Consider the following 13,095-nt stretch of genomic DNA (forward strand, 5'->3'; position numbering starts at 1 on the left):
GCGCTGAACATTTCCTCCTCGCACTTGCCACTCATTGGCCGGTGGGGTGAGGGAGCGAGGCCCGCTGGGCGCGGAGGGCTGCGCGGGGGCGAGGCTCGCCGCTAGCGGCCCGCCGCGGTAAGATGGCGGCGGCGTTACCTGGGAGCTGTGGGAGTAGTCCAGGCCGCGGCTCGCGGTGTTGTGCGGTGCCCTCACGCCCCACCGGGACTCGGGGGCAGGGTGAGGGGCCCGCGGGCCTCTCACCGCCCTCCCGGCAGCCAGGCAGGCCTGTGACTGTACTTCAGTGGCCGCGCTGTGCCGTCTCCTGAGGGAACGAAGCCGAGTTTATGCAGGCCTTCAGGAGCCTGGGGTTGTGCGCGGCCTTTGCTGCTGTAGACCTTCTTATTTCTTCCTGTACTGCCATGGGACCGACCCAGCGGGTTGCTGCCGTGGGTTGTTTTTAATCGCGATTCTTATCTACAAGACAGTTTGTTCTGTGATTATTTATAATCTGCAAAATTAAAATGCAAAAATGTTAATGAAGAAACCAGCCACTTGGTGGCACTGCAAAAATGGCATTTGGAAGATTTAAAAATAAATAAATAAATATTACCAATCAGGAAATTGCTAAGCAGCAAGGGTGATGGTAAACGGCAGAGGACATCCATACCAACAGCCTAAAAATGCAGGACCTCCATATGGCATTACAGTAAAATGTCAGTAGATTTTTATATAAACGCGATTACAGTGGATGAAGACAGCAGTAAGTGGATTAAAGACCATTTGGTCACAGCACAGAGCTGTTCCCCACTATAGTGATCAGTTCTGCATCGTTGGAGAGCGGCTCTGCGCATCACTGATGGTAGTACTCGAAGAAATGTCACCCCCTAGTTTCCTGCATATGTTGCCAGGGGTTACAGCAAAGATTCACAAACGCTGACCATCTGGACTAATCCTACAATCATTGATACAGAATAATAAAAGATTAGTATGGAGGTTATTGGCTGGTGCCAGGTTCCCCAATGGTATGAAAAAGATCCAGTAAACAACAGAGCTCATACTTGTAGGCTCTGCCCACAGAGTCCAATCCAACACAGTCCTTGGTGTTCACTGATTTTCATTAGTCCCTTTTTTTCCCTAAATTAGTGGAATTTGAGGGTATTCAGCAGTTCTACCTTACAATATGAGGAGATAGCCCAATGACAAGGGCCATGCCAAAGCACAAGTTTTAGGGAAAAAATGAGTTTACGTGTGTCTTCCTTCTAACCAAAAATCATTTTTTCTTACTGCATATCTGCATCTGAAGGATTCCTTCATACTGAAACAAGACTTGTTTGCTCCTTGGAGCATTTGGACTGATGCATTTGCTAATTTCCCCTCATGTGGCTGTTGATACTGAATAAGGAAACATGGCTGCACTACAGCCAGGGCTTTAATCTCACTTGTTCAAATAACATCAGTGATAACGATGTGGTATGCCCTTCAAGGCAGACTGGTAATCTGAGTACCTAACCTGGATCCTTGGCAGGCTCAGGCTCTGCCATGCACCTTTGCTGGTTGTTACCTGAGCTAGCTACGTTAAAGCCAGAATGGGTTTCCTTAATGTACCACAGTGACACCTTCCACTAACAATATCTAGGTCACCACAGGGGTCTTGATGTATTTGAATAATGCCATGATTTTAAAGTATTGCAATGTTGCTTTAAGATTACCCCGTGGGTAGTGGGGTGTTTTTCAACCAAATTCCTGATTGCTACTGATTTTAATGTGTTAGGAGGAATAAACACATTACCATTTCATGGAGATAAACAAGCAATAAGAATATAAAAACCCATTATCCTGTACAGATATTACACATGCCTGAAAGGTTAAACCTGTCATCGTCATAAGTCCTGACGATTTTATGGTAATATGCCTACATTTTAGCCATTGAAGCTTTGAGAACCAATTTGAATCTATCTATTTCTTGACAATCTAACTGTCATTATCAGATACATTTTGTACCGAGGAGATCATTATGCAAAAATCTGCTACCTTGCTCTTTCTACTCTTCATTTGTTCACATAGAATATTGTTCTTTGTGAGGGTAATTCTTCCAACCCTTCCATAAATGCACCTTACTGAAGAGCAATATGGAGCGTGTAGGGAGACCTATCCCCAAATTTAGCCCTGAGATAATTTCTATTTCTGAATATATATTTGGTGAAATTTCAGGCAAATGTTGTTGCAAAGGTGTAGACCACAGCGAGGCATACTTGCTACTTGCATGGAGTCAAAGAGACGCCTCTGTAGGCAAACTACTGTATGTGGAGCACAGTACAATGCTGCAGAAGGCGCAGAGTAGTCCTGCCAAATTTGGTTGATAACCTCTTAAGTGTTGTGCAGCAAAACCATTATGGTGCACTGGCTGTTGTTCCCACTTCTGCTTATGCTTTTCATCTGAGGTGGTCGCTAGTTTAAAAACCAGAACAAATTATAGGAGCAGAAAATAGAAGGTAAATTCCTGTCTTACAACTAGAAAACACAATTAAGTGTTCTACTGCGTTTTCTTGCTCTGTTCTTTGAGCTTCATTTTGCACTGTAGCATGCTTTTAACAAAAGTGTGAGATAGCCACCCACCAAACCCCTAACGCCTCAGCCTGTAGCCTGACAGGTTGTGGTCCAAGCAGCTAGGAGACAAGAGACATATGTACTCTCACCAGGATGGGCTTGGAGAGCATCTTCCCTTTCCTGAGTATTTGCTCTGCCACCTAGATGAGCATATACAATGAATGACATCAAATGCAACCCCTGCAGCCCACAGTCTTCAAAAGAAATTGGTAACCTTGCTCTGTTCCATCAAAGAGCTAAACCCAAGATGTGTGGGCCCAGGATCCCGAGCTGATGGAAACACCCACACGCTGTCTATGCAAAGCAAGTCTAATACATCCTCTGTTTGATTTTTCCTGCAACCAGGTCTCTGCTTGGTAGGTGTGAGTTGCCACTGGCCCTCAGGAGGTGTCTTAGCACTCTTCCAGCTATAAATAGAAAGACGAGGTACCCGACTCTGGGTATTACATTGCACTCTGGCAGCCTGATACCTAATACCTAGATGTTGTAGCACATTTATAAGGTTTCCCTGGAGCTAGCCTAAAATGCAAACTAGCAATCTTATAATGCAAAGTACAGTTGGAAACAAAGCCTGAGAAGTTTTTATCTCTGCATATCTTTACATCCTCTGCTATATACAGTGCATTTACACTGAATGTTCCTTACTGTTAGACATTTTAGTCAAAAACCTGCTGTAGCTCTACAGGTGAAAGCATCCTGCAGCTGGTTTCATCCTTCAAGGCACAAATCACATTTCTTTCTGAACAGATTAAAACCTTTTCTTCCATGGGGAAGAGAGTTGCGGGAATTAACCCCAGAACAAATGCAGGATTCAACTATAAGCCACTGCTGAGTTAAGACCAAACCTCTTGTTGTTTCCAGGGTCTTTGGATTAATTGTACTTTTACCCCCTTTAGAAAAGCAGGTGAAGAAACCACTTTGTGTGGTGGCATTAGATGAATGTTTCAGCAGTATGAAGTAGGTCTCTTTAATTGAGTTAGGCAAAGACCATTGTGTTTTGATTTGAAAAGAATGTCCTGTTCCTTTACTTAGACAAGACTTCCAGTATTTTTTTAATTATTATTATTTTAGCATAAAGCATGTATGTATTTTTTTCTCAGCATGCACCTCCTTTGTGTCTCCATTGCCCAGAAGCAGATCATATGGCAGATGGATGCAACTGCTGGAGTTGTGTTTCATGGTTAAAACAAATACAAAGGCGGTAAGAAATAGTTTGGTTTAGAGAGTACAAACCTAAAGTTTTGAGGAATATGACCATCACACAAGATGGAAACAATACAAGAGCTGCAATGACTTGGTTAATCCTGTGTACTCTGACAGAGTTAAACTTCTCCAGGCCTCCGATAAGATAGGACTGGTTTTCTTTATCTATTGTTTTTTTAATGTTCAAGGCTACTGAAATGCAAAAATGCCAGATGGCCATGTAAGCTCAACAATGTGCAAAATCTTTCTTATATTATCACTAAATGCCCTGGGGGGGTAGGGGGAGAAAGGTTATTTAATCATTAGAAGTCACTTAACAGCAAATGGCATTTAGCCATCTTTATCAACTTACAGAAAAAAGACTGGGTCTGTGCTGTTGTGGAAACTTTTTCCATTATGATAGGGCATATATTTAATTCCCCTTTAAGTCCTCTGGTGGTACCTCGTGTGTGAGTGTATGTTACTGAACTGTGGTACCTTGCTAGTAATTTTTTTTTTCACATGCACAAACAAATCGCCATGGTCCTATATGAAAACACAAAATTCTCCTCTGGAACACATGAAGTTACCGTCAGCAGCAGCTAAATCCCATTGTTGTTCTGGGGTTTTGTCACAATCCAGAGGAGAAAGTACTGGAGGGATGAGGAACTGTAGGTTCTGTTTTCCATCCTGTCACTGATCTAATGTTTGACCTTCAGCAATTCATTTTACCTCTGTCTTCCCTCCCATCCTTGCTTTGTCTTTGTATATTGCAGCTGTAGTCAACAGGGACTCCAGAGACTTTAGCAGATTCGTCCCAGCCATCTGAGACGCCATGTTAATGTGATCCTGTGTCTTGACTAATTAGCTCTGCCCCTCATCAGGACTGCTGCAGCACAGAGCTGTGCTGACACACTTATACTGCTTTTTAGCTTGAGAATGGTCTCAAGGATCTTCTCACAGTATTGCATTACACAGAGTAAGCAGTACCTCCACTGCTGCCCTCCTGCAGGTCAGAGAAACCAGGCGGTTTTGGTTTGCTAGCCCTGCCTTCATCCTGGGTCATCTCCACTGGGACGTGCGTCCCTCCCCACTTCCCTTTGAGCAGAAACAAACTGCTGACATCTTATGAGGAGGGGGGAAGCTCCTTGCAGGAAGCCCTTCAGGCTCAAGCTACCGTCTGGTGCCACCACTTAACTTGCCTTTTCCCAACGCCTTCCCTTTGCATTTCACTCTTGTTCTCAATACCTTTGGTTTCAGAGGACTTCTCTGGTGCCCATCTCTTTCTACCTGCCAGCTGAGGGCTTCGTGAGGACAGCACAGAGAAGATGGCTGGGGTGATACTAGCGTGACAAACCACTGCCCAGGGTATGTGCAGCTGTGCCTCCTGGCATACATCTACACCAGGAACAGCAGCTCATGTTTTCCTCTGTCGAGGGTGGCATCCGCACAGGTGACAGCACAGGGTATTTGGTGGTTGGGGAGGTAATGCTGGCAAATCAAGCTAGCTGGCAGGGCTGGCACCGCGCTGGTGGGGTTCCAGTGCCCTGGAGGACCCCTGTGCTCTCCTGGTAACCTTCCAGCAGCTCCTGGCCCTGCAGTCAGGAATTAAGTAGCTTTTAAAGCCAGAAGGTCTATCAAATTGAGTACCTCTGGCCTGCTGCAGAGGACCGTATAGATTTTTAGCCTGTTATCACAACATTAAACCCACACATAAGCTGCCAGTGCCACCCCGCAGGCCGGGAGCTGGCACCCCAGTGGCTCAGCCTCCCACAGCTGCCGGCACACCGGCGGGAAGCTCCGTGCCCGGGGAACCGGGCCGAGCAAGGCTGCGGGGCCCCCGTGCCTGCCAGCGCTGGGACCGCGGCGAGGCCTCGACGCTGCCGGTCCCCAGCCCCGGGGTCTGCCTCAAAACGTCCCCGGCCTCGAACCTGCGGGCGGGGACCCCGCGGGCCCGGCACCGCTCCGGGGAGCGCGCTGAGGCCCTGCGGAAAGCTGCGGGCCCGCCGAGGGCCGCGACGGCGGCCTCGGGGCCGTGAGGGGAGCTGCAGGCCCTGAGGGGACGCCAGAGGCCCCCAGCCAGCCCCCGGGCCCAGCGCTCGGCGGTGCCCGCCCGGCGGTGCCTGGCGCGGCGGGGCGGCCGGTGCCTGGCACCGCGCGGGGGCGGCCGGCGGCACCGCGGCCCTCCCCGGTGAGCCCGGGCCCGCCCCGCCCCGCCCCGCCCCGGGCGCGGATTGGCCCGGCCGGTGCGGCCCCGCCCGCCGCCGTTGGCCGCAGAGGGGAAACGGCCGCGCCGCGCCGAGCCCGGGCTGGCAGCTCCGCGCAGCTCGGCGCTGCCGCCGCCGGGACGCCCCCTCCTCCCCGCGGGAGCGCGGCCGGCCCCCCTTCGGGTAGGCTTCTGGCGGCGTGGGCTGGGGCGGGGCGGCCGCTCGGTTCGTGCTCGGCTGGGCGCGGGGCCGCGGGCCGGGGCGGGCAGGTGGGCGGTGAGCAGGCCCCGCACGCACCGCCCGCTCTCCGGCCGGCCATGGCGGCTGCGGGGGCCGCCGAGGGGCTGCTGGCCGCCCGCCGGACGGGGCTGCGCGGCGCCGGGCCCCGCGGAGGGCACCGGGCCTCCCCGCTCCCTCGACGCGGCGCCTCCCCCTCTCTGGTTTATTTTATTTTTATCTCGTTCCCGGCGCTCCCCCTCCGCACCGGCACCCCTCTCCCGTTCCTGGGCGCCGCCGTGTCGGGGGCGGCCGCCTGCCCGGGGCTGCTGTTCCCTTCCCCCGTCGTGCCCCCTCCCCGTCTCCGCTGGCAGCGCTCCCGTGGCCTTCTCGTCTCCCGGCCCGGCGGCGGTGACAGCGGCAGCCCGCAGCCGCGGACCGCTCCGTGGGTGCCGGGTCCCGTCCCCTGCCCGCAGCCGAAGTCCGGTGGCACGGGGCGGCTGGCCCACGCGTGGCTGCGGGCAGCGCACCGGGCGGGATCTCGGGGGCGCGAGGGGCGTGTTACCCCGGCATCGGGAAGGTCACGGCCTCGCCGCGGGGCCCGCCGGCAAGCACGGGGCGGGGGGTGTACCTGTGTTTTAAAAAAATGCACCAGCAAAGCAATAGCCGCATGGATTTTTCACCCAAATTTTGGTCTTCTGAATATTGTCACTTCCTGATGGCGTTTTTCTGCACGGCTCACCCTGTGCTCCGGGCGCCTGTCAGCCTTTCAGGGGGGAGGATTGTGAAGCCCGGTGGACATAAGGAATGGTGCAAAAAGGCGGCTTTAATCGCTGTTAATTATTGCAGAGAATACTTCTCATAACGTGTTTGCGTGGGGATGGTGTAAGGACCTAAGGAAAGGTTAAAAGTACCATTACAGTGGAAGTGATTGCTTCTCAAAATTATTTCCTCTGAGGCCTGACTCGAAACAATAAGCGTAGCTTTTGATTTCTCCAGTAAACAAAGGTCATTGACTTGCATCTTGTGGCTTTCAGGTGGGACAGAATACCTTGTATCAGCTGGACAGGTGGGTCTAATGCTTGTCCTGCAAGATGCTTTGTACAGTGCCCAACGGGCAGCGTACCTCTCTCTGCTCTGCTTTTAAGTAACTGGGTTGGATAGGTCTGTAAAGCACTGCCACAGCAGCTCTGGGTTCGTTGTGGGCTGTAAAACCCGCCTGTGAAGCTGTGTAAATACTCAAGTGGTTAACCCTGCTGCACTGCATGCTATCTTGGCTATGCCATAGCTCTCGGTATCCAGTTTTGGTAGCTAGAGATATCCAGGCTAGCTTTGAAACTGGCTAACGTGCCGCGCAGACTCGAGTTCCGAGTCTTAATGAGTGTTTGCGTAGTGCTTCGTGTTTTCTCGGATGAAAGGTTTTACATAATTGGCCATTATAATTGTCTGTCACCCCTAGAGAAGAGGAGGGAAAAAAAAAGGCAATGAAGGTAGGCAGTTGTTTTGGAAGTCCAAAAGTCTAAACCTGTAAATGCATGTAAGTTGTTAATGTTGTTACTGCTTAGTGTGGAGGCAGCAAAATGATGGAATAAAAAAATAATAATTTAGATCTGCTCTCCTTTTGAGCCATCCGATCAGCATTGTCTGGACAAATGACATCCTGCTTACATTTGAGCTACTTGTTCTTCGGTGCCCAGAGGAATTCCTAATGCAACTCCAGTTGCACCAGCATTGCATTTATTTCCCCCCCCCCCCCCTTGAAATCTTAACTGGAAGCCTTTTACAGTGTTTTGATTCCTTTTTAATAAATGGCTAATCCCTTGCTGCAGGGGATGGGAGTGTTCTGAATACAGTGTTTTTGGGTCCTGAGGGGAGGGGGAAGGGAGTGCCTTGTCTTGCTTTCCAGCAGCCACCCGCCTTCCCCAGGCGTGAGTGAAAGAGCCTTATTGACTGGTTTTGAAGGTAACATACCCAATTCTCCTCTTACATGCTAAAAAACCATAAATTTGCTGTAGCACAGAGCCTTTGAGGGAAAGAAATGGAATGTCAGGGAGCCTGGGCTTCATCATGAGCAGCCTGGTAACAATGGCAGTGTCTTGGTAATTGCACTGTGCTTATCAAAATCTCCCCTTCTAATGACAAAGTTCCATTTTAATAGGTGTGAAAAGTTGTGGGATTTGATTTAATACTGGTGTCTTAAAATCATCATGCACACTCTGTATGACTAAGTTGTCTCTTATTTAATTGGAGAACGAGCAAAGGCTGGGGAGGAAGTGTGTTTCACTTGCACTAGACACTCTTTAAGCTTAGATAAAGATGGTGAAAAAGTGTGAGTGACTTGTCAGGTGCTAAGCTGCAACTCCTTTTTCTTATAGGCATATAAAATAAGTTTCTATATCCATGAAAATCGGAAACTCATCTTGTGCTGTGGGTGTATACCATGGTGTTGGTGAGCTCTTGGCCGGCTTGAATAGCGGTGAGAGTGTGTGTTCATAGAGACTGTCTTCTGGTTCCTGTGCCAGGAAGGCCTATGGTTTTGGGGTACAGAGGTACTAAGTTTGATTTCTGGTGGTAAGTTGACTGCTGTGTAGTAGATGCACAATACTATCTAGGTGCTAACTGTCCTTGAGGTTCCAGGTGTCAACACATTCCTCTTAAGGTGTTATTTTTACTTTTGCTGCCCTGTAGCATAACAAAACAAGCAATTCTGTATAATACTCAAACACTGGTTGCTTTGTTACCAGCCGATATGGCACATTTTAGTATTCCCGTTGTAGTTTTGATACCTGGTTTCAGAGAAGATAGCAGCTTTTCTTCTATGTGGTAGTTGAGTCTAAGGAAAACATAGGACTAGTCCTAAGCCTGTGATTAAAGATAATGTAGCTTTGGAAGTATGCATCTCTCTTGTCCTTGTCTGCTGCTTTTTTTGGCTTTTCTGGATTACTTGGTCATCAGATGCATTACTAGGTTTTCCTGTCTGTACATTTAAGCTTTTGAAGGAGATCTTAACTTCAGTGAAAGTTGCTGGTTAGAGATCGGCTTCCAAGCTTTGTAAGCTCTGCAGTAAGGAGGGCACAGGAATGCTGCTTTGGTATGTGTGGCTGTTTGGTTTTTATTTGTACCATATTTCACTGGTTTTGTTCTCTAAGCTATTTTGATTCCATTAACTTATTAAACTTAAAATCTGTTCAAGTCAGTGTGACAGATGTTTTTTAATATATGAATGTTGTCCTTTTTTAATGTCCTTTTTATTTCTACCCCTAAAATGTGAATTGGGATAATTGCCCATAGCATGGATTTTGGCTATAGCTGTGGGATTTGTATTTGGAATTTGCGTTTGTAGTTGTGGAATTTGTGTTTATTCCCAAATATCTTTTCTTTATTGCCTTGTTGTTGAAGGGGAATATCTGCTGGATCTCTTGTTAATCCTGCTGTTGTAGTCTTCTGTCTAGAGCATAACTGGAGATGTATTCACAGCTTTAGGCATGCTGGTTGTTTTAAATCTAGTTATTTTGGGTATCAAACGCAGAGAAATCACAGCAGGGCTAGCAGGTATAGGTGTAGAGTGGGCTTGTGCAACTTGCATCAATGATACTTGCTTGGACAACTAGTTCATGGTAAAAGGGAGGTGTCTGCAGTGTTGTTGCAACGGCTATCAGAGGCAGATGGGTTAAATATAGCTCAGGTATGCCTAAACATGCTGCAGCTGCACCTCCTGTTGCAGTACAGAGGTAATATGAATGTTTACATAGATCACCTTCCTACACATCAGAGGTTCAACTACCTCTTTTGTAGTCAGTTGCTGCTGGGCAGCCACATGACTACTTAATGCTGTTTTGAGAGTAAAAATACACTACAGAGGGACACATAAATGACTGTTAAGAAAATGTCAGGTTTTTTTTTTAAATATTGTTCAGAAATGGCTGACTGGTATTTTGGGGTACAGAACATAGTGCTCTTTTCCATGTGGTTTAAAAAAAATAATCCTGCTTTGGAAGCTGTTATGCCTGCAGTTCTTAACAAAGTAATGGCATTTAGGTAGCACAGAGGCTGAATTTCTGCCAGTTAAAATGTTGCTGTCCTAATGTGCCAGTCTGTACAGAGCTTGGAAGCTAATATACAGTGTTCTTCTGCCCTGCAGCAAAACAACTAGTGATTAAAAATTCAGCAGATATTGTGGTTCACTTAACTACTTGTTCTTGCATCATTCAGGTCATATCACACAATGTTGCTAATGTTCAATCTAGCTTTTTTTGTTCTAAGAGTGGAAATTATCTGAACTACCATGGGATTTACGGAACTGTTTTGGCAGGAACTGGGCTATGCAAAGTACATTATTCAGAACTGTTTTCATCCTTCTTCTAACTTGGAGAATCTCTTTTGATTTCTCAAATATTACTTGTTTGTGCTAGACAGGGCTTTTATTTCTGCGGCTTTTCTCACTTTAAAAATCAAAGTGTTTTCTTTTGATTGCTTTGAGATAAATGAGACTCCCTAGTTTAGAGGGGGGAGGAAAAAAGCATGATAGGTGTAACTGCTTGCTTTCTTACTTGGACTCAGTATTCCATTTGGCCACAGAAATAGTTTTGTATGAGAAATATCATTTTGTTTTGGGCAGGGTTTCTACTGCTTTAAGTACATCTACTTTTAATTCACACAATTTTGGTTAATAGTATTCAATCCAGTGCGTCGCTTGACATAGAGTTAAATTTTACTTTCCCCTCCCTATGTTCTTTCAGTTATGTAAGCTTGGGGTTAGTTTTGGAGCATGTACGGGTTCTGGAAACCTTTTCTGGGTTACCTGGAGCTACAAAGTAGTGTTCATGTAACAAGACTTGTAGCTTGTTTTCACTGCTTTCACCAGTTTTCTGTTTGGAAGCTGGTGCCTGTACTGCACGAGAAGCCTATCATCTGTGTGATCAGTGCAGTAACTCTGGTTTTGTTTGACCTCCCTACACGTTCTCAAGACTCATCTACTGATGCTCGCAGTAGATAGAATGTACCTAAGTGCCCCCTAAACTAGATGCATGTACATCTTTATGGATTGTGCTGTTACAAGCACAATAAAGGCAGGCTAACAACAGAGAAAAATTGCTGGGTTTGTCAGTGTCTTTGAGAGTAACTCGCTATACTGGGGCAGCTCTTGGCTTGAGTGCTGAAGAGAAACTAAATTCAGAATGTGGAACGCAGGTGGAGTATTTTGGTCAAGGGCACACACGAGGTTCAGCCATCACTCAGTGCGTTGCTGCAGGTACCTTTGAGTTGCAGTGCTTAGGAGGAGGCTGTATCTTTTTAAGTATGAAGTGACAAATCAGTAATAGGAATGGAGAACGTGGCTTTTTGTGTTGTGTAGTATATGATGAATATGCCTGTAAATCAGGTTTTGGAGAAGTACTGGGTGAAAACTGGAGACTTCTAGTTTATGCATGTTGATTGAACTTGCAAATTGGATGGCTTTTTGTGATCTGTCAATTTGCACATCAAGAGGATGTATTTTTAGTTAAGGCAGACATTTTTCTTTGGAAAAACCTGTTTGGACTATTAAAGCCAAGGTACTTTGAGAGAACTTGTTTCAGCTAAATTGTCAGCAGTTAGGCAATTGGTTTGAAAAATGAAGTCTTAAATATGTAAACCCTCCCCCAACCTCTTTAGTGTCCTGTTTAGAAGGATGGAAAACAGGGATTCAGTTTGGTTTTTGCATATTCCTGATACAATGTATGCATGTTTCTGATATGCTATAATTGCAGAATTGATATTTGGGATAATATGTTTATTCTCAAATTGCAAAAAAATAACTTCACACGCAGCTAATTCCATCTGCTGGAAAAATAAGACCGAGGCTAACTTCATCACTTATTTGGGACCTGATTTTTGCGGTTCTAATTACTATGCATGAACTTTAGGAAATTAGCATACTTTTTTGGCAAACCTAAGCGGCAGCCATTTACTCGGGAATTTTATTAACTTTAAACATAGCTAGCAACTCCTAAGCTACTTCTGGTTCATTTTCTGGTTTTGGTGTTTTTACAAGCTTTGATTTAGTAAGCTTCAGTAACTTTTTTTCATCCTTGCAATGACTTTATATGTTACAGCAGCAGCAAGCTGCTGTTTCCAGTAACTTTTCAGCCTGCAATCCAATGCAAAATTATTTCTGTCATTCAAATAAAAAAGTGTTGAAACCAAATTCTCTTCAAATGAATGCTAAACCAGTAAAATTAGAAGTTAGGTTTTGGTTGCTCTTCTGTAGTGTGAGAAGAGCGCTTGAGCAGATGTAAGCGTAGATGGTTTTAAAAAAGTAACCTTGGGGAAACTGGGGCATGTCAAGTCTGGTCCTAATTCTGCTAAAAGCTGGTTTCATGATGTGAATTCTTAAGCTCCAAAGAGTTTGGATATAAAATAATCATTGCAGATAGCAGCTACTAAATGTTCTTTCTTATTAAAGGCTGGGTTTTGACACATTTTCAGATTCTCAAGGTGTCTAGCAATGCCTTTTCCACTTGGTTTGCTTTTCTTTTTGTAACCTCCTACTTTCACTGATTTTGCTGGTTGGCAGTGATGAGAGGCATATAATCTGTAAAATATTAAAATGGTTGGAATTTTATAGTAAAAAATAGTCTGCTTTATTGGAATGTTGTTATTTACTGGCTAATTCCCTTTTGGATGCAGTAGACTGGATTAATTTTAAAATCTGAACTATTCTTTCTGTATTACAGTCTTAGCTCACTTTCTGTCCCATTAGAAACTTCCTATTTTGATATGTGCAATTGCAGTCCTGTGTCTTTGTCCCTCTCTCCTCCTCTCTCTTAAGAATGCAGTTTCTTCCTTGGGATGAACAGGGTTATATTGCTAGGCTCTTTAATTCCTCTCTAATTGGAAGAAAGCCAAGCATAAAATCTTTTTA

At 46.1% G+C, this 13,095-nt stretch overlaps 1 protein-coding gene across 3 annotated transcripts in view; it reads left to right on the plus strand.

Annotated features, from left to right (window-relative positions):
* Window positions 1-11: 11 nt before the first annotated feature.
* Window positions 12-13,095, plus strand: part of FBXO34 (F-box protein 34) — a 46,312-nt gene continuing 33,228 nt past the window's right edge. For all 3 annotated transcript variants that reach the window (XM_080394393.1, XM_080394392.1, XM_080394395.1), the window contains exon 1: window positions 12-6,161. The gene's annotated coding sequence lies outside the window, so the exon portion shown is untranslated. The remainder of the gene's footprint in view (window positions 6,162-13,095) is intronic.

This window comes from Falco punctatus, assembly GCF_963210335.1.
Source record: "Falco punctatus genome assembly, chromosome: 7".
NCBI lineage: Eukaryota > Metazoa > Chordata > Aves > Falconiformes > Falconidae > Falco > Falco punctatus.